The sequence below is a fragment of the Haliaeetus albicilla genome, chromosome 7 (assembly GCF_947461875.1).
Source record: "Haliaeetus albicilla chromosome 7, bHalAlb1.1, whole genome shotgun sequence".
NCBI classification, from domain to species: domain Eukaryota; kingdom Metazoa; phylum Chordata; class Aves; order Accipitriformes; family Accipitridae; genus Haliaeetus; species Haliaeetus albicilla.
Genome location: NC_091489.1, coordinates 32,232,061 through 32,259,756, shown reverse-complemented (window position 1 = coordinate 32,259,756; position 27,696 = coordinate 32,232,061). Strand labels below are relative to the sequence as shown.

Below are 27,696 nucleotides of genomic sequence, written 5' to 3'. Positions count from 1 at the left end.
ATTGATCAGCTTATAGACAGATAGTATACCACAATGATTAAAGAACCATGTGCAGATCATTAGTAGTACAAAACCAGAGGTACGTGCAGTTGTAACTGTTCTCTTTCTCTGTGTAAAATATGGTTTGTTGTAGCTAAGGTCTCATGCTTGACCTACCACGATTTTACCATTCCAAACCTCAGGAGATGGCCTAAAACTGGAGAATTTGAGCTTGGGAAGATAAAACATCATGTACAGGAAAGGTAGTTGTTGTATTTCAAAATAAAACCCTCATCTGCACCATCCAAAAATCTGTAGATATATAATTTACCACCTGTAAGAAATGACTCCAAAATAGTCATTCTCAAAGAAAATTGACAAAAAAATGTAAGAGGTCCCTTGCATTGCAGGGTCACTTTCTTCTTTTCCAGTTGGTGGTTAAGTTAGCAAAGTTGAGCAAAGTGGTAGTGGGGAGAGGGGAGGAGGGGTGTTAAAACGTGCTATCCTTTTGAACAGAAAACTTTTAGGGGGCAGATCTGTCTGAGGTAGGTCAGCACAATGCCTACCAAACCCCAGCAGTATCCAGGACTTTGTAGTTAAAACACTGTCCGGGAGACTTGCGCTGTATTGAGAAGTGATAGAGAAGTGAGGATCAGATTTTACCAGGCCTCTAATTTGGTGTGAGGCCGGGTTGCCAGCACTGCAAGCTAGAAGCTCTGTTGCTGAGGCCCAGGCACAGGTCTGCACACACACTGGTGATCGCTTTCTTCCAGCTCTGCCTGCAGGACATGCTGTTTGCTGTTGGAATGTAAATCGTCCCTGAAAATGAGGTTGTCATGAACAAGCAGTACTTGGTACCTGATAATGCTGAATGATTGGGTTAGGGATTAGTGTTCCTCTAATAGATAAATAAGAAGTCTGTGGTATTTCCAAGGGCTGTCACAGCATCCATAGAGCCTGTGTGCTGCTCCATGGCACCTAAAGCAGTTCTCCTGAGTTCAGCTTTTACTGCCCTGGTACTTTTCCTGGTCACAATTGCAAAGATAGTTGGATAAACCCAAGAACAATGCCTGTTTTCCTACAGGGAGGTTGGAATGAGGGTTGGATTCATTGCTTCTCTTGATCCAGTTTTTGCAGTCCACTTAAATGGGAATCTGATTAGACTCTTTGTGAGGAAATGACATATTTAACTGTAGAACTGCAGATGTAGCTATTTTCAGAAATCTACCCGCCCATCCTTGTACAGCTAAAAATGGCTTGTCTTGCCTCAGATAGAGGGATGATAAGATATGCAAGCTAGCTAGCCAGTCAGGCCAAGCTGTCTTGCCCCTTAAAGGTTATACTGCTGGAATTATTTTAAATACTGTTCTGCACAGAGTCCATGCAAATTAGCTAATTACCAGCCTCTGCTCTGGCTTCCATGAGTGCTGAATAGTGGAACAGAATGATTTAATTTCTCTAACATATCCTCTTGGCACTCTTGCATGCAGAATATGTTGCTCTAAAGTATCCCTTGGTACTAGATCCTTGGCAGTGTTCCAAAAGAAGTTGAAGTTAAAAACCATTTGGCGTAATTCAAGGGTTGGTAAACCTAGATTTGTCACCTTCCCTGCATCATATAATTTTACTGTCTGTAATGCAGGCTTTCCTCTTCTTTCACAGAAGTAAACAGATGATCTTACATAAGTGTTTAAACTGTGAATCAGGGAGTATAGCTGGCACTGGTTATGCATGTGATATTCTCTTGGGAGAGTAATTAAAGTGAGGTGAAGTGATCATATGAATCTTAATTTTTGCAAATTCATTATGCTTAAAAAAAAGACGACTATATAGAGTTCCCAGTTACCTTAATTAGTAAATGAGTGTGATTGTCTTCCATTGTGATTTTCAGTTTTGCATTTTGAAATTCTTGTGAAAGAGTTTGTATGTAGGGTACAGGAACATTTTGACTGGCTAAGTGTAAATTATTTAAATCACAAAAAGTTTGGGGATGTGGCCAGATTTAAGCTAATAGGAAAAGGAATTTGGTCAAGAGGTTCTGTTTCTCCTCAGTAGTTGGTTCTGAATCCTAGAAACACTTTCAATATGTGTTAACACATTAATTTTACTGCAACTATCAAATCAATCTAAATATAGGCATAAACACTGGCAAGTATTAGCCAGTTAGTTCTATTAATTGAAGGATGCTGATGTCATTGAAGATTCCTTTAGTGGTAGCTGCATTCTTTAGCTATCTAGATACCATTTAAAAAAAAAAAAAGCATGCCTTAAGCCTCAGGCAGGAAGGAGTAGTGTCTACACATTATTTATAATACGCCTTGGCAATCAAGAGGAAGTTGTAGATCAACTAATTATATGTTGTTGGTTGCCTGTCATCTTGCTCCAGTGTTTCAATGTAGAGATACCAGAGACACCACAATTTCAAATTGAGAAAATTGATTTCATTTTCATTATTTTTAATAGTTAAACGATAGTGTTCTCCTTATAAAATGGTAAACGTAGAACAAAAGTATGCATTGGAAGTTTAGAAAATCAGTGTATTGTATATGTTTATTTGCTTAGTAGAGGTTCCCTTTGCGTCTTTCAAAAACGATGGATTAAGGCCCCATTTCAATTTATTTCAACAGCATCAATCTCAAATACCAGCATAAGCAGAATACTGCCCCCCAAGACAGAGTAGTTGTTAAATGAAACTAGCTGTAATATGTGTAGTTAACCCTTTGTAAGTATTTGTAGGTCATAGTATTGACATCATAGTTGGACCTTGCTAATCACATCTGTGTTTAGATGGCACTACATGTAGGTCTGTCTTGAAAAGCTCATGTGTTCTCATTCTTCCTTAATTCCTTGAACGTTTTTAATCCAGGCTGAAGCTGGATTGAAAATTTTAGGTAGGAAATCTCATGCAAGTACTATAATTTATTTAAGTGACCTAAACATGATAATAAAGATTGTGTGGAAAAGTGCTTTGGTCCCTAGTTTGTTTTCTATTTTAAGCAGCTAAAAGCAGCAGTCTGGCACTAAGCTAAAATTAAGTGTATTTTGCTGCCCCTCCTAAAGAATTTTGTTCCTATTTTTGGGGCATCCTTATTTTTATAATAATTAATTTCAAATCTGTCTAAATTTAAAAAGGAAAAGTGTTTCAAATTTGTGTAAACTGGAAACTATGTGGCAAACATTTACGTGTTTTCTTTCAAACTTGTGATGGTTTATTCTTTAAGCAAAATATTCCCAGCCAAGTTCCATAAACTGGGATGCTGGCCTTTCAGGATCACTTCTGTCCACTGGCCCAGCATGTGCTGATATCTTAGCTGTCACAGCATGCATGTTTTGTCATTTCTGATAAAGCCTCCACATCTGAATTCCTGATTGTAGGTCATACTGGAAATCAGTATTTTTAATTACTGCTTGTATTTCGGGGGGGGGAAACCCATTTAAAGTGCTGTGAACTTGCCAGAATTCTTAAATTAATATCTACTGCTGAGTTTTCAAACAGCCTGAAGGGAACGTAGCTTTTCTAGATGTGTTCGAGAAATTGAGACAGGGCTTAATGCAAGTCCAGTACTAAAGCTAACAATCACACCTGGTTTGTTTTTTTTGGTTTTGTTTTGGATTGGTTTTTTTTATTATTGTTCTCCCTATGACTTCTGAATTAATGGTAATTACTGGAGTTTGTGTGCTTCCTAATTGATTATAGTAACAAAATTCTAGGAAGGATTTGTTGGAGTACCCAGTGTTGGGCACAGTACCTCAGAGGAAGTGTGGTCCCTGGACAGGGAGTTGAAAGGAGAGAAATGGTAAGATTAGAGTATGAGAAAAGAGGAAAAATTGAATGAACTTGAATTGTTTAGCCTAGAAAAATAAAGTCTTCATATTCAGATTGCCAGTTGGATTTTTGATTGCATCCTGTCATCAATTAGAAAAACTGATAGCAGCTTATCTGTGTCCAGTGCTACTTTTTGTCTTCTGACATTAACAATACTTGTGTGTACTCTTGAGATTGCTAAGGGACAATACCTACTGAGTAACAGTAAAAATTTGCTAAGCAGCCATGTTCATTGCCTTTTTTCAGTCTCTTAAACATCTACAGTGTGACTCATTTGAAGGGCAGCACCAACCAGCAGTGTGTCTATTCAGAAATGGCTTTTAGATGGAAACTGAAAAAGTTCATTGCCTCAAGAATTTGTTTCAAATTTGTCATTCAAAAATGTGTGTAATTTAAAACAAAAAACACCAGCCATTCTAACAGTGAGGTAGTCATTAGCCATTAAATATTATCTTGTAAGTACTGTACCACCTTGTTTTGCCCCCTTTTTTTAAGGTTTCCCTTCCTTAAGCCTTGCCTCATAACTGTTCATTTCCTCAGTGGCCATTAGATGCAAAACTCTGCTTATCCATTGGATATCAGCTTTACACTTATTTTACTGTTGTCCATTGCTGCCACTTGTTGCAAATGTGCATGGGAGAGCAAGTGATGATTGCTCACTCTGCTGCACCAAGATTGATGTTCTCAGTATTATCCTACCCAAGACCTCTCTCAGACATCCTGTTTGTTATATTGTACAGCAGATATTTGACATATCTTTGCAAGCTCATACAGACCGTGTCCAGTTTTGGTACCTCCCTCTGTGCTGTGAGGTAGGTTGCCAGACTTGTCCAGCTATCTGTTGTACTTTGGGACAGTGCCAGTGGGATCTGCGGGTCTCTCCAGCAGATGCATGAACAAATCTCCCATGGGAATGTTTTTCTCTTCCATCAGCCATCTGGAGCTCTTGTAGGCAGACTCGATGAATTGCATCAGACAGGTAAAAATACCCATGCTTCCCTGAGCAGTATGGAACTGTATTTCCAGCATGCCACTTTCTGATTGCCTGCCTGCTTGTCTCCCAGCAAAGGTCTGGGGTATGTCTGGGGCTCCAAAGGATAGTTCATTTTTGGATGCTAAGCTCTGATAAGATGCCAGCACTCTACAACAAAAGCACAGATACGAAAATTAACTCCAGTATCTTACCCTGAGTACTTAAAAGCATTATGAGGCATTGTCTGCTGTGTTTCTCTGCTTTCTGCAAGATGCTTCCAAATTTCCAACTGATTTTTTTTAAATTATTGTCTTTGTAAGTTGTGACATTAATTTTTCCATAAAGTGACAACCAGGCTATGAGGCGGACGAAGCTGCCTGTCGTAAACACTGTGTGGAGTGATCATATTGTCAGCTGTCTCTCTCAGTCATCTTTAACATTATGTCATTTTATCAGTTGAATAACTTTTATACAGATTACAGTCTCTGAAAATGATCATTGGAAAATTGATCATTGGTTAACCGTGGGTTTTAAATACTTGAGAGGCTTCTGCAAAGACAAAGGAAAAACCCATGTACCATGGTGTCTAGGGTAAGAAATATGGAAATCTTTGAAATGAGGATTATTTAAACTGGGAAGAACTTTTCCAGGGTAAAGGATAGTGAAGCACTTGAATAGGTTGCCTGCAGAGCTTGTTGCCTTCAGAGCACTGAAGGTGTTTATGCAGAAGTTAGTCATGTCTATCAGAATGGAATGGGTTTGGCCCTTCTAGGGGCTGAAAATGGAGTAGATGACTTTTCTGAGTCTCTTCAAGTACAAGGACTTAATGTTTTTTGTTGTCATTGTTTTGGGTTTGGGGTTTTTTGGTGTTTTGGTTTGGGTTTTGGTTTGGGGATTTTTGTTTGTTTGTTTGTTTGGTTGGTTGGTTTTTTTGAAGGAAGAGCTATTCTGATGAAAACTTTCCTCTAGAGATACATTCGAAAGATGTGCATTTCCATCAATTTAGTACTGCAGAATTTGGTGGCTTTCTATCTGGAAAAGATGCATGCACCTTTTAAAAACATCTTTCATGAAGCTAATGCATTATTTAATTCAACAAAAACTGTTGAAGTTGTTATACATTAACATTCAGAGATCTGTAAAACTGCCTGAAATCAGACTTACTGTGATTTAGTGGGTCAGTCATTTATTAAAACTTAACAGCTGTGTCCCTTTGACCAAGACTTGCAATCTTCTAAATCCCTTAGAAACAATTTAAATTTTGGGGGGGAAAAAAGTTAACTAACAAAATAATGAGATATCTCAAAACAGTCTCTGTGCATTGAATAATGCAAGTTATGTATATTTTAACTTTATATATATGTATGTATATAAAATCTTAAAAGCTGCTTTTAAGACACAGACCATTTTGAGCGTGGTTGGCAGCACATTAAAAGATAAATCTTCTGATTACTTTGGACCTTTTAATCACTAAATGTCAAAATTAGAAAAGCTTACTCATTTTATAGAGAGAAATAATTTGAAGTAAAGCTACCCAAAAGCAAAGATCTTGTCTAGCAGCAGAAGCTGCACTTGCTATTTTTTCCAAACGTGGAGGACAGCAAGAGTTTATGCTGGAAAAAATCAGATTAAAATGAAGCTAGTGTTTATTCTTAATAATTGCAGTTTACCACTAGTCACACCTTTTGCAGCTGACACTTTGATATGCTACTATAGAATCATAGAATCATTTAGGTTGGAAAAGACCTTTAATATCATCGAGTCCAACCATTAACATAGCACTGCCAAGTTCACCACTAAATCATGTCCCTAAGTGCCACATCTACACATCTTTTAAATACCTCCAGGGATGGTGACTCAACCACTTGATGACATCTTCATATTGATTTTAATCTGTCCTTTTAAGTCTGCTCAATCTATTTGTATTGTTGCCCCAGTGTTAAGGGATCACTGCAAATAGGAGTAGGAGACTTGCTACCTTTAATATGACTGAAGCCTTATTTTCAAGCAATGACCATTCTGGTAAAGCAGTCACAGTAAGAGTATCTAATAAAGGTGATTTAATATAGAGGGAATTATAAAGCTAAGCAAAAGCTTAAGCCTTACTATAAGTTACAGATTCCTCTGTGTCATTTAGATTGTGAATATTTGGAATGCATCTTTGGAAAATGGTTTTGGATCCAAGCATATTCAAAGCATGGAATAAGAATGAATGAGAAATCTGCAAATTAACATGAAAATATTGCAGATCCAGCGTGATGACATTATGAATTTTACTTTGGCTCAACTATTAGAAATGACAGTTTTGCTAGCAATGATTGAAGAGTACCAAAATGAATTAGAAGCAGGGTGCTTATTTCATCTTTAACTTGTATGATAATGGAAATCTGTTAGATATTTCTGTGGGGATAATTCTCCAAATAGATTGGGATACATCCTGTGATGACAAGAACCAAAAATGTATGCCTTATATTTGGAAAGAGCTTCCAGGCTGTCCTAGAAGAATTTGGTAGGTACTGTGGCAGTGCGTGACATTCATGAAGTTGACCTTATGAACAAGTCAAAAATCATAGGAAAATTTTTAGTAAGCATTTGTGATGTTCAGAGGAGTGGGCCGGGAGATCGAGGTAGAATTTTGACCCTAGGAAGAAAATGGCAATGTCATCAATACCTTCAGGGAAACCAGACTTTCAGTGACCTAGCTGTGCTTTGATGTGGTTTTGACTTACTTCAACCAGATTTGTAAGCATATTTAAACATGTAGTAGTGCAAGTAATGAACCACTGGAGTTTACAGAAGGGTGTGTGTTAGCTGTGTCTGAGGTGATTCTGGCCATTTCTATTATTATTATTTCCCTGTGCTCCTGTGGAAGTGTAGTTCATGGTCTTCAAACCTGTAGATCAAGTAGCTGTATACATCTAAATGAGCAAACTTCTCCGAGCTGGTTATTTGGGTATGTATAGGTGCTTAACTGAAAGCACAAATATAGTAGTTGTGCAATGTCTTTATTAGGTGTTCTGGTGAAAACAGACCCTCTGGTATAGAAAACTAATACCATTACACATCTTGTGGATGATAAATAAAATTATTCTCTTAGGTCATCTCTGTTTTCTGCCATTCATAGCCTTTTTCTTGTCTGTGAGAGTGGCCTGTTTTTCTGGGGAGCTTTCTATCTGATGAACCATGCTGTATATAGTCAAGTTTATTACTGTATTAGAATTTGATTTTTAAATCCTGAAGAGATTTAAAGAGGAAGTTTTCCCTTCTAACTCTTCGTCTTCCTTCGTTTTTTTAAAGGAGGAATTGAATGTATATACAATATGCTGAAAATTAAGGTAAAAATATCAAATGGTGCTTTTTAAAATCTACGATCATTGAGTCCTCCTGCTGTACATATAAATTTTAACTTCAAGAAGCTGATTAACTATAGGTCAGCATATGTCAAAAAAAAAAAAAAAAAAGATTACCAGTCTGTGAAAAAGGTAAAATTGTACTATTTATTATAAGATTTGGGTGGAGAAAATGTCTTTGAATTCACTAGCATTGTCTAATACTTTTATCTTCAATTTATTTTTTTGGCTTTACCATTTATTGCCATTTTCTGCCCATCAGAAATCTATTTCAGTGGTTTTTGATAAATAACACAAGACTTAACCACAGATTTTGTCACTACATATTGCTATGAAGTAGAAGAATGTTACGTTACACAACAGTAGGAAATGAAACAAGTTAGCTTTAATTTTTCTCCCTTCTTCCTGAGAGGTAGTATTAAATATGGTACTGTATACATGAAGAGTACACTTCAGATGTATACAACAAGAATTTATCACCAGGAAGAAGAAACAAGGTGAAATGAAAGTGTTACATAAGATCACCTTGCTAATCTTTAAAAAAATAATATATTGTTTCTCATTGCTTGTTAACTAAACTACATTCTCTAATCTTGAAACATATTTCTTTTGTAAGATACAAAGAAACAAGATTTTGTGATGTTAAAATGGCATGAATATGTAATGTATCCAAGACTGTACTCATGTTATTAATTATCTTTAATGAAGTTTGTCCTGATGTTGTCCACAATGCACGGAAAACTTCCCTAGGTACTATCGCTTTCAGTTCATTCCAACAATATTCCTCGCTGTTCTTCTGGTTTTCTGTTATTATGCCTGGTTAATATTGATATTAACAATATCTGTTCCTGTTGCTTATTCTTTATTATTGGTTATGTACAAGAAAATAGTCCCCATGATTGGGTTTAGCAGGAATTGAATCTCTAGGTTCTATATGTTTTGAGGTAACATTCTATTATACGTGAAACAGGCAATGCAATTTAGTAAGACTTGCTAGTAAGGCATAAATTCCATTTCATGAAGGAGGTGGGACTGCCCTGGGAGGAAAATCAAAAGTTAGACCAGATCATCTGGTTCTTCATCAAGGTATATATCCACTGAGTTTTCAGTCTCTGTGACCTTTTACAACTATGTTTTCTTGTCATACTTTGGTTCAGCATCAGAACACTATTTTAAAAAATATTTATTGACTGTATTTACACTGAAACTTTAATAAATAGTATATAATTAAGAGCTGAGCAAAATTTTCACAGCCAAACCAAATTATATTGGCTAATCTTTACCTGGAGATTTCCCAGGTTAGTGATTCTGGATCCAGCATCCCTCTGTCCTTCTGACTAGGTCTGTATTATTTTTTTCTTCTTTTTAATTTTTTTTTTTAATCTATAAGCTGTCTTCTGAGAGATTCATTCTGCACCCATCTCAGATGTTTTGCAAGCAACCTTTTTCTCTTCCTCCTCCATCAGATGGTGAATAAAATACCATTCTACTAATGCCTCACATGGCTTGTATTGCTTGAGACATGCAAGGTACCTCAGAGTACAGTATGCTGATGGGAAATGTCTGTTACTGCTAGAGCTTCGAACTCTTCATTCAGCCAGAGCTGTATGAAAGCATGCAAACTAACTGCTTAACAAGTATCCAAAAGGAGTAAAATTTGTATGTGTGTTTGCATTCATTTATTTCTCTGATCTTAGTGATGTTTCAGAGACAATTGAGTCAGATTTCCAAGTTTTATTTGCAACCATGTGGAAGATGGATGCAGAGATTCTTCTTTAATCATGTGCTGTCAAGGGCTTTGGGAGAAGCAGAAAATGTCGTGAAAATTGTGATGAAACCGAGTGTCTCACACAGGGTGATACTGGGTGATTGTCTGCCAGCAGAATGATCAGAACTTGCATCCTTTGTACCTCCCAGGTGTCCCACCATCCCTCTTCTCTATCCCATTCTTTGTAACAGAGGCACTGGCCTCTTGCCTGAAGTTCACTGAGTAGTTTTATTTCATCTCTGTATGCTGACTGTTACCATTTATAATTGTTTGCTTACGTCTTTTACAGAATAAGAAAAAAATAGGTTTGACATGCCATTCAAGATGTTCTTGAGATGAGTCACTTGAATCTAGCAAGCGGCTTGCTTACATTGAAACATTGCTTGCAAATGCCTTATGGGGTTCTCTTGGGTCCTTCCTAAGAAGTGGTATGTAAGCTGAACACAGCTCGGACTCAGTGGGGAAAAATGCATGCTTTTTCACAGCTGAATTTGCTTCAGTTTCCTGAGTTTCAGTTTCAACTTAATCCTTAAACAATGGTTTTATTGAAGTAAACTTTGAATTTTAAAGGCTAGAGTACAAACCTGGGGTTTGGATTTCACCCACGCTTTGCTGAAGTAATCTTAACTTGTAGTGCACCTGCCTGCAGAGGCTCATAGTTGGAAGACAGAAGTCTATTAGAGACCTGCATTTTCACTGACTTGATATGTTACATAGGAGCAGGTACTGTTTATACGTTGTGAAAATGAGTATTACAGCAATACTGCTAGTACAGAGTAATTTATGGAGGATTCAGTAACTGCAGGCTGTTATTCTGAACAAAGACAAGTGTTACTGAAGAGTCTTTGAGAGTATTACTGCAGTCTAAAATCATCTCCGATTGCTTCAAAGATTGCTTTGTGATATTTTAAGGCTTTCAGCCAGCCTGTTTTGAGTGACTGTAAATGTACTGCGAAACAGCATTCACACTAGAGTGTTGCAGGAGAAGGTATGTTTGCCCTGCATACCATAATGGGTAGAAATCCCCAAGATCCCTGGGCAAGCACTAAATGAGCTGGAAGCAGCCTAGCTGTAGTAACACGGAGCTCTGCGTGGCTGAGAAGGAGACTAAATTAACCTGCACAGTGAGATTGCTTCTAGCACCCCAGAAAGCATGGCAAGACACTGCCAGCTCAGAGCTGACTCACACATCTACATGTTACACTGCACAGCATAAATGTGCCCACTGGAGAACTGAATAACATATTCATGTGCTATTATAGTCTGAGCTGCTTTTTCTCTGTTACCAGCTTGTGTTATCAGGTGTACCTGATCTTTGGTCATTGTTACCACTGAGGGGCCATCTAGTTCCATTTGGAAACATTACTTAATTCATGTCAGAAGATTTTTGTGTGTGAACAAAATGGTGGATTGAGACGTCACATTCTCCAAGAATCCTCTGTACTCTTGATGCAGGAAAAAAAGGAATGTCTCTTAATACCCATGTGTGAAAAAAAGGGAAAAAAAATCTCAGTTTTTATAAATGGTTTTGTTTTCTTGTTTAACATTGAAATTTTAAAGAAATAGCACATGTATTTCAAGAATATTTTTATAAACAACATTGAGTAAACTGGTCTTATGGTATGTCATCTCTAAAGCAGGTCTGCGGAGGCATGTCTTAATTTCAGCCACAGGTATGATTACAGAGTGGGTGGCTTTGCTCTGCAGTGTAGTATCGCTGGTTAGACTTTGTGTCCCTCGAGTTCAATTTGTGGCACACGCCAGAGACCGCAGTCATAGGGGTTCAGGTAGTGTGGCTGGAGCTCTTATTTGTAGTTGTGCCTTTTTGTTAGCTTTGGATCTTGTGGCAGTTTTTATCCTGGTATATCAACCTGGTTTATATCCGGGTTTCATACTTCTGCTCCAAAACAAAGCCACACCTTCTAAGAAAGGCAGGTTGGATAGAAATTATGTTTCCTTGAGCCTAACAGCACCCAATCTGAAAACAAAAGGAAGTCTGACTTTAATTGAAACAGAGTCCTGTCCATTATAGAAGCTTGAAAAGAGTGGCCTTTGTTTCCTAGATCTGATAGTTCTGCCACAGTGATGGGTTTGCATGAGTAACTTATTCCTTCTTATCTTGTGGGTGAATTTGGATTTCCGACGGAAAGTGCAATTTCTCTGCTTATCACATCCAGCACCTGCATGCTCTTATATTCAACCTGATTTTCAAATATTACTATCTTGAACTTTAAAATCAGGTTCTTCTTTAACCATAGCTTCTAAAACAAACTAGAGAATAAATTTTGTCTGTCTTTGTTCTGCTTAATAGTTCTGCTATCTGTTTCTTGATGTTCACATGGGATTTGTTTAGGAAAAAAAAGGTAGCTTTTGAAAATATGTTTCAACTCACCAGCTATGTTAGCTGTAGCTGTGGGTTTGCTTTTTTACATTACAGTAAGCAAGTTCTTAAACGCCTTTGTAAACAGGTAAGTTTCTACTTAAAGCAGAGTTTGCAGTCTGTTGTAGAATTTACAGAAATAGCGAACTTTGAGAATTGGTAGGTCAGACCAATGAGTCTGTGAGTTGGATCGGCTCCTTTTACCATCCTTGTTCACTCCAAAAGAGCTCATTTTTTGCTGGCACTCTGAACAAGCAGCTGTGTGTTGCGTTTTGCTGGTTTTTCTGCAGTTAGATTACTCTGGTTACGTCTGATAAGTGGTTGTCTCCAGCACACACTGGTAAAAATTAACTTGGGGACAGTGGTGTCCACTGTTCTGCCTCTTTACAAAGCTAATAGGTATGTGCCCTTAATGTGCTTAATCAGAGATACTCTGAGGTAGACACAGTTCACGCTTTCTTATGCATAAGTCTTTATGCATGTTAGTTTGCATACTGCAGTGAACAATATTATTGATTAACCCTTTAACTAGCCCATGCTATTGAGATTTTGGAGAGAACAGTAGAAATGTGACTTTGGAAGGGAAAGCTGTAACTACAAAATCTGTTCTTTCTGCTTCTGTGCCAGCGACTTCTGTTTCAGGAGAAGCAGTAGTCTCTCTATTCCCTGTGCTGCTTTTCTCTCCCATCCATAAGCTTGCCAACAGCCTGGTATCTCAGTAAGCACAGCCGGGGTACCTGCTTTCAGGTGGCTTCTGCCAGCTGCTCAGCATGAAAAACTTGCAGACCACTCTGTGTTACTTGGGATGGGGCTTTCCAGAGAAACAGCAGCTGGGCCTATCGCCTTTTCCCTACATGTGCCATTTCACTCATATGCCCAAAGGAACTGTGTATATATGGAGCAGAGAAGGGATTTAATTCAGCAGTGCTATGATTATGCAGAGCACCCTTTGACGTGCATGGGAACTGTTCAGAAACAAAGATTGCAGGAGAGTATGCTGACAAAAGGAAAGATTTTTTGATCTAAACCCTATATTAATATTTATTTTAAGAAAACAAGCAAACAAAAAAACCCCGATGTGCAGCCTTCCTGATCCAAGCTTTCAACTTGTATGTATAGTTATTTCACAGAAGACTCATTTTAGATACTGGCACCTTGCTTAGTCTGTTCTCCATTGTATAGTGTAGTTGTATAGTATCAGAGTGCTTCAAAACCAATAAAATCACCTTCACTGGTGATGCTGAAAAAACCCTTTCTTGCTTTTAACAGAGGGGAACATTGTGACTTGCTCAGGAGAAATGGCATCTTAAGGAGAATGGACACCAGAATTGCTCAGTGGTGGGCCAGTACCTTTACTGTGCAGATCTTTCTGCCCATAGTATTTAACGTGGAAAAGCTGTCATTTTCTTCCCTTGAAACAACCTTCTTGTAGATATTCCTAAGCGCTTAGTTGTTTTCCTGTGGAGTGGTCAGTTGTCTCTATAACTCCTCTGACTGGCACTGCACTTTATGGTCTGATCACAGAGAACAAGTTAGTTAGGGTCTCGGATGAGGATGAAGAAGATTTTAAACAAAAAATTATCCTCAGGATGTTAAGACTGCTCTAGGAACAAATAGGGTACAGGAAGATGGGAAGTGGGACTTTGATACATGATTTGGCAATCCAGTTGAGACTGTGCCAAAGTGATGTTTGTCACATCACATTATCCATTAATTCTTTTGGCAAGTTGTATTTCCTATGTGAGTCAGCTACAATGAGCAGCGTCCAGGGACAGTGTTTCTTCTCAAGCTTTTTCCATAGTATGCAGCTTGGTTTCCAACATGCAAGTCACACATGCTGACAAGAATCAGATGCACCTGTTCCTTGACCATGGCCCACTCCACAGATGCAGATTTATAGAGCCTAAAAAGAAAGGACTGAAGGGTGTGTACCAGTTGAGTTGGGTAATTTCACTGCCAGAGATATTTTTAGTATAAATTGTGTACTTGTATCTAAGTTTAGAGGGATTGTAATTGTCAGAATTTTTGTGATACAAAAATAAGCAGCTGCTGAAGACCGAGGGCAGCTAGGAACCACAAAGCATTGAAAGTACTGATTCACATGTGGTAACACTTCTTCTAATGTGCCCATTGGGATTTCTTGCCTAAACTCTACCTTTACTGCCTGCTTCAGCAAAGCATCTTGCTTATTATCAATCTTAACAGAGCTTCTTCAGTTATTTTTTTGCTTTTCTTGTTCACTGGACTGTGAGAGGTGCTCTGTCATCTTTTCCTCAACAACATCTGCACCTTGATTATAAGCTCCAGATTTTTCCTTGCAAAGCAGCACTATACAGTATTGTATGTATATACTGTGTGTATATTCTTCGCATTTCCCTGGGCTTGTCTCTGAAGTCTCAGATTTATAAAGATATCAGAAATGCATGTATTGTATGTATGCAGAAAGTGTGGTTTGCAGAAGTACAGCATGCAGATTATATTGTGCTTACCAAGAAAGGAGCAAAGGGGTTTGCTAGCCAAGGGCAAAGAACTCTCTTCTTTAAACTTTCAGTCAAAAACCAGTCTAGACATTTTTATCACATTAAAAAGTCTGGAGCATTTAATAGGTATGTGACAGGAAAAAAAGCAGTCTGAACTAGCTGACCAGTGTTCTTATGGGAAAAGCCTGCTGGGCCCAAGTTTTTATTCTTTGCAATGGTAATTATTATGCTGGAAATGCTTAATGGTGATATATAAAGTACAGCTGGTTTTAGACATGTAAGAATATTATCCTCACTTTCTACGGGGCCTGCTGTGCTTTGCATGTGACAGTTCTCTTGATTTTGATGGGCACTATACTTGATGAGTGTGTGTGCGTGCCACCTGTTACTAAGTTGTAGGAGGCCAGAGTGGATAGTGGCAGCATTAGTTAAGCACCACAGAACGCTTTGGTGCGTACAGCAAGTGCAGATGGCAAAACATTTTCTGTCTGTCTCTGCTAGGGTCGCTTTATCAATTTTTATGGTGTAACAAGTTGCATCTGTTGATTTCCATTGCATCTGATGGCTTCCAAACAGACTCCTCTGCCTTTGACCTCCACTGTCACATCTAGAATCACCTTCACCGTCCGAGGCATTTTCCCCATGCACCCCTTGGTTTGTGTGCAGCATGGGGGAATGCTGAACTCCTCGTCTCCGGGAGCCCTGCCATCCCCACTCCCTAGCTGTCACAATAAATAACCCCACTCTGCTGTTGCCTGGAATGTTGGCACTGTTCTTGCCACTTCTTTCTTCTTTACCCCTCACACATAGACACTATTGTTTTGTTTTGTTGGTCTTTCTTAGTGTATATCCCACCCTGTTCTTTGCTTTCCAGCCTTATTGCAGAAACCCAGCTTCATACTTGGAATAATCTCTAAAAATAGCCTTGCTTGTGGTGTCCTAAACTGTTTCCATTTCAGCTATTCCAAACTACCTACTGTTCTTTTCTAGCATTGTGAAAATGCTGCCACCTTCCCTTTTAATTTTAGCTGTATTGGCCTTCTTGGGCACTTCAACATTCTGTCGAAGCCCACATTAGTGTCAGACATCCCATCCTTGCTTTCTGCATTTTTTTCTGTTGTTAGTTCCCTCCTCCTCTTTTCAATTCTTGTGCTCTTCCCCACACATCTGCTTCATTTTTCTCCCCTAATGCTTGTCCAGAATCAAGAATGTCTTCATATTCCAGCATGATGCGCATACCCTCACCTTTCCAGGGAGAGAAGAGGAAGCGCTGCTTATCTCTCTGCCTGCATGAGCGTGTTCCACTATGTACCTGTCCCTTTCCACCTCAGTAGAAGTGGAGGTCCCAGCAGCAGGTGACAATGAAGAACAGTGATGAGGAGGCTTGGAGAGGTAACAGCTCCCCCTTTTGTTTCCTGCTGTTCAACACTGAACTGCATCTTAATGTTAGGAATTTAGAGAAAGTAAGTACCCAGACTCTGGTGTCTCTAGTTGGTCCAGAAAAATCTGAATACATGGAACCTCTCAGCATGCTGTTAAGCCTGCTGTTTATTATGAGATGTCAAATAAGTGTTCAGAATGGGCTCTGTATGCCAGCATGCCATACCAGCACTCCTGACTGGCAGACTGGCTCTCCTTTTTGTCTCCATACTGGACAAATAGGTTACATACCAACACTTTTATTTTTATCCCTTTTGGAATACTGTGTCAAATAATCCATTTGGAGCAATACAAAAATTGAGATGCCTTTCCTCCAGAAATTTTCATATCTATTGTGAATAGTTGAACAAGCCAAAATGCATCCAGCAGGAAGATTTGGAGAGGCTGCTGGCTTGGAACACTCTCCCACCCCCTCTCTTTAATAGCTGACAAGGCTGGTTTTGCCCCATTTTTTAAACAAGCGATACGTTAATATTCAGAAAGACATTTTAGGGACGTTGTTCTCAAGTAATGTAAACAACTGAATACTTCAGTAATGAGTATAGCACTCTGTTTTATCAGATAAACTTACCTCAGATGTCTTATGCAGTCTCATTTTACCCTGAAGAGACAACTATCAATTTGATAATGACTGATGTGACAGGGAACATAGCACAATGTCAAGCAAGTTGTTTTAATATTTGGTTAGTAGAAACGTATATGCAAATTGCATGGTTTCTTTGAGGCAGGGATTAGTGAAAGAGACTGTGATGCCATGTTTTATGCATCCACATCTTCTGTTTATGGTTAACTGTGAACTTATCAGCTAAAGGATTAGTGACATTTTTTATCCTTAGTCCCATTACCTGCACAATCTTTCTTATTCTGTCTCCATTGGTTTTAGAGCTTCTGGGCAGTGTCACAACAGCCATTTAAAAAGAAATCTGGCTGAAACAAATTTAGAAGAAGTGCTTACTCTGCCACCTACCTACGATAATGAAGTAACAACAATAATATTAATAATAATAATTTAAAGTTCAGAACCAGTTGCTTTTCCTCTTGAATCTCTAGGAAATCAAAGCTATAAATAGCTGATAACCTGGTATATCTCAAACATGGCTGTCCATACTTGGACAGCTGTCCTGCTGGAAAGAGTGCTTCTAGATTTACAAATTGTAGGCAGCATTGTATTTTTAGCCTTGCCTAGTTGTGATACATTGTGTTCAGAACTGTGGCAATCCCATCCTCAGCAAAATGCCCAGTTGTTTATTAATCAGTTAATACTGGATGTTACTGGTGATCAGAGGTGTATAACCTAAGTTTTAGCTCTGGGATATCTTGCTGTCAGTGTTTTCAGACTGTCTATATAGATAAATAATTAGCTTCACTAAGTGTGTAATTAAGACAAGTCTTGTTAGCCTCATTCTTTAGAGGGGAAAAAAGGAAAATGGAAAATGGCAGAGTCGATCCAGGACTCTAGAGCAGTCTGGCTAAACATCAACTGTAACCCAGATCCCTTGATTCCCAGCTAGCCCAAAGGGGCTGTGTTTTTCCTGAACAATTGGTAATGAATGTTGTTTCTGCATGCAACAGGTAGAGTGTTTGGGAGAGAGGAAAATAGACGAGTTGAGCCTCTACAACAGTGTTTAGGACAGGCAGTTTATGATTATTTTTTCCCCATCTGTTAAATGTCATCCAGATTCATAGATCTGCTTTTTGCACAGTGATGTTGAAGTGCACACCATGAGCACCACGTGTGTTTCTTTTCCTCTTACTGACCTGGGAGGAATTGGAGAAAGAGCCTTTATTAAAGACAGTTAGTATGTTCTGTTTATTTCTGGGTTTTTTTCTATGATTGGAACCTGAAAGCTTGGCAGAAAAATAAAATTAAACCAACCAACCATTAACACTAAAGCTCTGAGGGAGCTGCAGTCTGTTCCAGCCAGGCATTAGCTAGGGCAGGTTACAGCTGCCCAGCTGCTGCCCTTACTTGAGCTCAAGTTGCATCTCAGAACTGAAGAGGGAAGAAAGGCTGCGCCTACAAATCTCTGCTATCCAGGATTTGGATTTACCACAGCCACTGGGGCTGGGTGGTCAGAAGGGTGATGGATAATTTCCATTCCAACCAGCTGATAATGCTGTGCCTGCATTCCCCTACCTCCTAGCTGAGACTTGATTCAGGGCATGAGCCAACATACAAATGAGCAGGATAACAGGGGATGTGAAGTATGATGGAAACAAGAAAAAGGATATGAGATGTAAGGAAGGAAGGAATGTACTGATCAAATGCAGATAGTAGGTCTATGTTTCTTGCTTTTCATTCCATATTATCTTCTCTTGTTCAAAGAAGGGGATGCAAAACCCGCTGTCTGTAGGGTGTAAAGTGGGTGCTGAGATGAAATCTGAGCAGCATTATGACTTCTAAGATAGATACAAAAATTTTCTGACCAGTGCCATGGGTTAAATTGCACAATGACAATCTCACCTAAAAAGTATAAACCCCCCTGTATTGTCATGGTGACTGTAGTTGGTAGGCTTTATCTGGAGTACCAAGAAATTTGTAATTAATTTAAACTTTCAACAAATACCTACTTTTAACACACTCCCAACTGTCAAATAATGAATGCAGCTTTTTGATATTAATGTGTTTTAGACCACTGGAATGGTTGCCAAAGAAGGTCACCTTAGCTTTGTCTGAAATTTTAAGCCAGCAATGTGGCTCACTCCGGTTTTCTCAGAAACCATGTGGAAAACCGGTCAAACCCTGCAAATTATAATGCCACTTTCCTAATTTTAGATTTTAAAGTAATGTCTATGTTCCTCACAGCTTATTAGTTTTTAAAATATCTGTATATTTTGAACAAACTCATATTAAGTCATGTCAAAAATTTTAATAAAGTTTGGTTTGAACTAAAGTACCTGACCACAGAAGGGATTATTTCAAAACACACAGAGATTTAGAAGTTATTACAAAAATGTGATCTTGACCTTTTGTTAAATTTTATTAATACAAGGTCTGAGTCTGTGTCATTGTTTGGAAACAGACAACTGTGTCCTCAGGACGTGGTCATGGAGCAGCTGATATTTGTATTTTGCTGTATTTTTGTTTCAGGTACTAGTTTGTGTTATTTCCAAAACTTTCCCTTGCACTTAAAAATGAAAGACTGCTAATATTAATCTGGTTTGGAAGTTTGTGTTGCCTTTTCTATGATATTTGTAGTTAATAATTCGGTCTCTAGAATTTTGCAGTTGTTTTATGTCCTAGGATCCCTGAACTCTTGCATTCATAACAGGAATGATGCTCACTTAAGGTTGTTTGGTGTTTATCTGTACTCTCACCTGAATTCTTCCCAGGATTTTAATTTCAAACATTTATTTTTGTCTTTCTATCACATTAAAGTACAGGAATGACTTCTGCTTGAGATCTTTTAGAGCACTAAGCCTCAGAAGGAGGCTAAAAAGAAGAAACTGAAGTTGCAAATGTCAAAATTGCTCATGATTTTAATTAAAATAATTGACACATACTTCATACAGGCGTACCTAAAAGGGAGAAACACTGCTCACTGACTTAAAAGATGTGTTATCTGTCAGCTACGGATTAAACAACAATAGAAATCAAGTACAGTATTAATTGCCCAAAGAGCATACTGAAGACGTTTTAATAAATCTGACAAGTCCCTTTCCTTCAGGGCTCATTGCTGTAATTATACAAGGTGTCAGATTTTACAAGACTGTAGAGAGAATTTGGGCTTAAGGAATTCAGAAAATACTTCATGTTTTGCAAGTGCTACATATTTGTGATTTTTTTTTTTAATTATTCCATGAAGTAGCCTTTGTTTTAACACTGTCTACAATTGAAAGCCACAGAGTGAAGTAATTAAACTTAATGAAAGTCACTGCTGTTAAATCAAGATACATTGTGTACATACATCATATGCTATAGCAATTCAGAAGAGATCTTGACAACTATTACACAAACCATTGCTTTCATCAAAGTCCAGTTCATTCTCTGTTACTACCTGGGGAGGAACATGGCTTGCAGGAAATGGGATGCTTGACATTATACTAAAAATAAATCTTGAATGCCTCTAACACTTCTGCTTAACTAAAGATAAAACTGTAGCATCTTCCACATTTTTAGAGAACTTAATTTTTACATGGTTAGTGTTTATTATTGGAATGAGACAAAACAGGGAAAGTTCTAGGGAAAGGTTCTTCATCATATGCTCACGTTGTGAAATGAAGTTCACTTGACAGGTCAAAAGCAAAAAGTTACTGTTAGATGGGTACTGAATAATACGTGCAAATAAAAATGAATTGTCATTTATTGTATCTTTTGATGAGTCAGATTGCTAAATTCTCTGTACAATTGACAGCATTATGAGCATGTCCCCTCCTGAAATCATTCCTTGGGAAGATCCGTGCCTTTCCCCTTGCCTTTCCCCTTTAGTGTTGCAAAATTGAAAATGTGAACACCAAATTTTCTATCACCAGAAGAAAAGAACAACAATAAAAATAACTACTTATTCAGTAAAGTTTATAGTTTTGTATGTATGGTTCATTATTTTTTAACACTTAAGTTTTTACTAACTTCCAGTTATGATAGCTCTGCGTTTTGGCTTACTATTCAAATAGGTACTTTTCATAGGAATGTGTATAGATGAGCTTCTGTTATTGCTGTAGGAGTTTCCTTGTGGACTATGAGTAAAAACTTATTTTTTTATTTTAACACTTTGATGTTGAAATGGCCAAGTTGTTTTTGTTTTTCCAGGCATTTCAAGTGGCACCTATCTAAAGCCTCATTTTGGTCAGCAAGTGAAGCTAATAGTGTTAGTTTATAATGAGGACCAATCCAAATCCTACCAGAAGCTATGTGATGAGTCCAAATGACTTCGGTGATCAATTTGTAGTAAATTCAAAAGGGAAAATCCCCTCCAGTGACTCTGTGTTGCTGCTGAGTGTAGAAATAATTTGCCTTTTTGGGACTATAGGTATTTGTTTGGAGGATGAGACAGGTTAATGATCTTTCTGTTCTTCAGTGGAGTAATATTCATGCCATCAAATTTAGGCTCCTTAATAGAGTGGAAAGAAAGGCCCTTAATTTAGGTTCAGATGATTCGGCTCCATTGATGAAAGAGGCAACCATGATCAGTAGGATTAGCGTTTGAGCAGGTGACAAAATTAGATGGTTTTGTTGTTACTTGTATTAGTTTGTTTTCTATTTTGGAGGGAATTTGGTAGTTACTCCATTATATATAACCGTTTCTTACATTGGATTTTTCTGCTGTTTCTGTGTTAGTATTAGTCTGATTAAGCTGTCTTAACATTATGACCATAGTCAATGCTTTTTATTTTTTCTGTACAACATAAAAAATATATAATTTATAAGAAATAGTCTATTTCTTGCATCAGATTTATTGAATAAGTAATGTCTGTTGTATCACACTTATTTTTGAGAATTAATGAACTTTAAGTTTATAACGACTTCTGTGGAAGTCCGTTCTCTTAGAGAATTTGGAAATTATTTTTCTTCTGAAATATTCCTGATGCTACTGCAAGATTATTTTAAGATTTAAGATTATTTTTTATGCGGTTTGTGTGTATATGCAGGGTTAAGTTGTTGGTCTGTGCTGTGTAAACCAAGCTGATATGCGCTCCTAATTTTTTGTTTCTGTCTGTTGGGCAGGCTCCCACTAAATCAATTCATTTAGAAGTTTGTGAGGAATTAAACCTGAGTGAATCATCTGACTGAGAAGCTTTCTGTAATGGCTTGATTTAAATATATTTCTAATTGTCAGAATGTAGTCTTGTTATACTGTTGCAAATGTACCAGAATAAGTTTATTTACATAACATTCACTTCTCAGAAAGGGGAATGCCCCCCCCTGAAAAAAAAAAAAAAAAAAAAAAAAGAAGAATGAGTGGTAAGCACTTATGGCAGATAATGAGCGTTTTAGAAAAAATGGGAGGGCTGGGAAAAACTGTAGATACTAACAAACTAGAAAGGCTTTAGGACAAAACGAAAAACATCTAAGGAAGCTGGGAGGTCATGTTTGGGTCCTATGGTCTATCCTAGGAATTCTACTTGTTAGAGATAATGACTGTCATTGGAGTTGATGACTGAACTACAGTTCAGAGCTTAAGTTAAGGCAGGAGTGTCTCATTTTCAGCACTATGGTGTAAGCAATTGTTGTTTTCTGCTGTCAGCAACAGATACACTCATTTCTTAGCCTGCAGCAGAGCTCTGCAGTGGGCAGCCTCACAGAACTTGTATGAAATGCTGAAGAAGAGGTTAGTTAAGAACAAGCCACTTCTTGTTTTGGTCTAATCTCTTAGCTGTCCCAGCATGCCAATGCATTCCAGCAATTAAAACAAAATGGAAAATGAGACAAAATGGAAATTGAGACCATTACTAGACAGTATGTGTTCAGGCACCTGAGTTCTGTTGTATGTCTTCTGTTGCTTCTGGACCTTGTTTTTGGGAGAACTGTTTTAAGTTGCCTGCATTAGTTGTGGGAATAATGTGTTTAAAAATAACATGCTGAAAAGCACTCTTTTTAAAAAAAGAAAAAAAAAAAGGAACAACAAAATTTGATCTTGGATGTGCCTGGAGAGCTGTGAAATCTTGGAATTGCTTTACAGTGTAGTGTGGATACTGCAGAAGTTCAGGACTGTGGGTCTCTCCATTACTTTTGACACAGGACACACACTGTAGTGGCTGGTATTTTCTAAATTTTCTTAAAACTTACTCTGAAATTTAAGTTCTAGTGTAGAAAGCAAAGTTTTCTGTTTAAAAAAACACCATCTCTCTGCATTTTGCATATGGTTATGCTGGTACATTTATGACCAAATAAATTTGTTGCTGAGGAGTAAATGTATGAAGATCTGAGTTTTCTTCTTGTAAATCTCTAGAAACAGTTGTAGTGTTTGAATACGAAAGTACTTCAGAGCCTCGTTAAAAAATGAGGGGGGAATTTTTATAAGAATTTCAGTGTTGTACTGCCTGTTTAGCCTTGGACAGCTAGTTTCTCACTCGAGTCCACAGCACTGCAGGTAGACTTTCTGGACTGGGATGAACTCCATAAAAACCCCCAAAAGTTATAGAGGTCTGCTCATATAGATCTGGTTGTCTTTGTTATGAAGAATCTTTTTTACCAAAGAGGAGTGGTGGTGAAATGGGATATATGTACTTCAAGGGGCAGAAGAGTGGGAAATAATGTTAGGGTTTTTTTTTTTTTTAATTTCTTTCTTCTATCTGTAAGAAAAATACATACACCTGGGCAAGACTACTAAAGTCAGCATAGTGTTCTGTGGGTACTTATACTTCACCCTTGAAACCCACACAGACAGTAACTGATGCAGGTTTAGGTGGTATGATTCAAAGAGGTAAGCGGTGAAATGGCAAACACAGTATGGAGCCTCCTCACTTTTCAGTCAGCAAATAGTGATTCATTCCAGAGGGAAAAATAATAAATACTTTAAAAAAATTTACAAATATTGTTACAATATTCGGGGCTAAGCAAACTGCGGAAATTGTGAGTTACTATGTTTTAGACTGGGGGGATCAGCTCTAAGGAATACTGCTGTCCTTTCCAACAGTGTCTCAACATTGACAGGATGTTTATGGGATCCAAGGAGTATCCTATCCATCACACTAGCCAGCCCTGTGGGTTAGTTTAGAATATCACCTATTTCCCCAAACATTTGCCTGCTTTGTATTAACAGAATCCTTTCTTTCTCCTGTTCAGCCACACCTTGTCCTTCTTTTGGTCAAAGAATGAAAAAAACAGGATTTATAGTCCCTCCACCCACCTTTAGCTTAGTACAGCCAAGCTTACAAAAGAGGAAGACTTCTGTGTTAAATTATGCTATTCTGGATATGGTTAATTTTGTGTCCTCACTCTTTGGGTAATCCAGGTGAATGAAAAGCTGCTTTATTTCATGTGATCCAAATCATGTCTTCAGGCATAAATCAGTGTTGAAAGAAAGGGAGATAGCTCAAAAGGCATTTAACTACTGCATTTGAGAGACTTCACCTACTTCTTCCTTGTGGTCATTAAGTCCTGAGGTGTATTTTATATGAGTGTTCTTTCTGCTTTTGTGAACAGTATGTATTCAGAGGCATTTTTATACTTTAAGAACCCTAAATTAGTGAGAAGAATTTGATTTTAATTTTTAAAAGCTGTTTAAAAGTTTTAAAATTAAAATTTTAGTCTTTAAATTTAGTTCCTAAATCTTCTCTCTCCCAGTTGAATCTGCACAGATTTCATAGTTACTAAATTTCTTTAAAGAGAGTAATTCTTGATTCTCATCATAGTGAGGGTATATGCATGCATACATTTACAACCATATGAACATTAGAATGTCATGTTTGTTTGGGTTTGGTGGGTGGGTGGGGTTGGTTTTGTTTTTTACTTTCTTTGAACTGCTTAAAAATTGATTAAAAGAGATCCAAAGAGTGATAGGGGAATATTTTGTATTTTGTTTTTGTGATCTTAAAAGCTAACAGGGTTATGGAAGAATGGATTTTCGAGAGAAGTGTAAGAAATGTGAGAGGCTGAAAAGAGCTTTTCTAAAGGCAGAGGGAATTTTCTTCACCTTCTGTACAGCTGCCAAAGCATATGGCTTAAAAATCTTGTTACAATTCATCTGACTCTTTACTACATGTGCTCAAGCCATCTTTCCCTCATGCTTCATCTCAGTTCATCTGTAAACTGTATTGACCTGTGAGAGAGCAGAGCTAGAGAAGAGATTGGTATGATGGTAAATAACAATGAGTTTGAGTCCCCGAGACAGAACTTGATTGCTTGATAAATTATGAGCAATCAAGCGTGTTTTCTTGCAGCTAAATGCAAAGTTATGCAAATAAGAAGAACAACTGTAATTCTGGTTTGTATGACAGAGGGCTGTGCAGGGCTACTGGGTGCTGGTCCAGACCCCTGACTTCAGAAAGGCAGCTGGAAAAGTGGAGAGGGCTCAGGCTGAGTCCAAGATTTGAAAAACGTGCATTGCAGCAGAAACTGAAGAGCTCGATCTATTTAATTTACCAGCGATGAAGTAACGAGACAACTTCATCATACTGTGTGAGTACGCAGACAAGGAGAAGATACCTGTAAAGGAGGGATTTCTACAGAGCTATATTTCTGTGACTGGATGATGAACTCAGCAAAGTTCAAACTAGTAATAAAGTGCATGTTTGTAGTGCTAAGGTAATTAGTCTATCTGAAAGATAAATGGCTGTTCCAGCACTCTTTACATCCAGGATTCAGAGTGCCAGATGCTGGACAGGATGTTATGATGTGTCTTATACAGGAGTTCAGAGCAGTTCCAGTGCTTGTAGGTTTTGCAGTCTGTATCTGTATGGGGTTCAATGTCAGTAAAAAAGGGTAAAGGCCATGTATATAGGCTAGGGACTGTGGAAGAATATTCTTCACAGTCTTAACAGTGTCATCGCATTTCTTATGTTTTAGCACAGAATGTGTCTGCTTTTCCCAGAAGGACTTCACATGCTGATAGCATGTATTGCTGCATGAACTACCTGTCGTATTTGAAGTAACTTCTCTCCTTGGGAACATTCTGATAGTGAAAGTCATTTAAACAGATAAGGGAATGGTCAAAATGCCATAAAAATTGAGTGTTTATCACTTCAGGTGTGTATTTTTTTTAAGTTTCCTTTAAATCTAAGGGATATTTTTCCAAGACCTTTGAGGATTTGTTGTATAGGATGGGGTTTTGTTGGTTCTGGTTTCAACTTTACTGTTAATGAAGCCTGTGAAGTCAGAAAACAGCTTTCTGAAGCTGCTTATCTCCAAATGTAGCTTTGCTCTAAGAACAAGCACTAAGTTTTCAAGGTGTTGTGATCATACTGAGCTACTGTTGTGAAGTCTGTGAGCTGTATGGAACAAGACACCATCACGCTACTGCAATGGGATGGCTCTCCTATTATGCAGCCTCCTCCATGGAACAAGGAAAGAGCAGCTCTTTGCAGATCTAAACTGAAAGAGACCCTAAAATTGTAAGTGTATTTTTAAGAAATAATAAAAATTCAGTAATTTAGCACATTCCCTGAGAGGATCTCAAAACATCTCATGGTCCTCATGAAGAAGATATTATTACTCTTTTACAGAGTGGTAAGAGCCAAATGCACAGAGTTGACAAAAAGAAAAGGGGGCTTTTGATAATATACTAAATGTAGCTGATCGCTTCTTGGCCCTAGTTCCTTGTCCTCTGTTTGTTCAGAGCATCTCTTCATCAGGGAAAAAAAAAGTACAGATGAATAGTCTTAAATATTGTTTAGCCTTATTTTTGTAAATGGAGAGTACAGATATGTTATTTTGAGTTTTCATCCCATTTTCAACAAAAGTGAACACTTAATGTGTTCTGTCATATTGTATTTGTCAATAACTGTTAAAATGTATTTTTGATAATTATGGAGAATGAATTAATTTATCTTATTCCTAAGGCTTTGGAAATGTGATATGTATTTATGATATTCTTGTATCAATGATCAAAAAAGGGCAGGAGATAAAGAGATGGGCAGCATGAAAATGTATTTTGCGGGTTTTTTAGTAGTAAGAGTATTTTTTTAGTAGAAAACTATCAAAAATAACTGTTCTTAAAGTCAGTGCTGAGACAGAGTCTTTTAACAGTATCCTCTGAATTCTTTTGTTCTTGTTCTTTTTCTTGTTAGAACATTTTTGATACAAATGAAAACAAGACAGAGAAGGAGGATACTACAAAATTCTTTTTTTTTTTTTTTTTTAACAGTTGCATCTATTCTGGGTTTAAAGTTCAGTCAAAGTAGACATTTCGAAGAACTTTGTGGAAGCATTGTTATCTAATCGGTAATATTTTAGTCTGCTATTCAGAGTTTTGGCATACACAAACACTACAGAGATGATATGCATAGCATAGATTACACAGGCTGTCATGCTTTCCCTTGAATTTTATGTATGCTTTTTATTCTTCTCACTTAGACAAACTTTGCTTGGGCTGTGTGCCTGCATTGTAATAGAGTAAGAACTGTACTGGCTACGCTCAGCCCTCTATCATGCTGCTAGAGACAGCCAATAGTAGGTGAAGGTTGTCAGAGGAGGGCTAGGGCAAGCAGTCAAGAACGGGGTAAGGTGGTGTTCACCTGTGAGACAGGCAGTAGTGTGTGAGGTCAGATTATTGTGACCATGTGCTGTATTCATCCTCAATGTACTGTTTCACAGAATGATTTGCTGACCGGTGAGTCAGTCTCATCTTGCTGCTGCCAAGTGTATTCCCCCTCACGCGAGACTTTCTGGTCCACTGTATAAAGGAATAACCAAGATACTGTGTGTCCTAGGTGGCATTAGTAATCAGGAACAATGCAGATGCACTTTACTTCAGATAAAATGAACCTCAGTATTTCAGAGTACGTAGTTGGGACATTTGCTGCTGTGAAGCAGCATAACCTAGAAGGCACCAAGGTGTTGGAAAGGATACTGAATAATTTGATAGTCTTTCCTGTAAGGTCCATATGTTATGACTTCTGT

At 37.9% G+C, this 27,696-nt stretch overlaps 1 protein-coding gene across 7 annotated transcripts in view; it reads left to right on the top strand.

The window, feature by feature from the left end:
• The window catches only part of PLCB4 (phospholipase C beta 4), a 224,688-nt gene that overhangs the window by 101,495 nt on the left and 95,497 nt on the right, over positions 1–27,696 (top strand). The gene's annotated exons all lie outside the window — the stretch shown is intronic.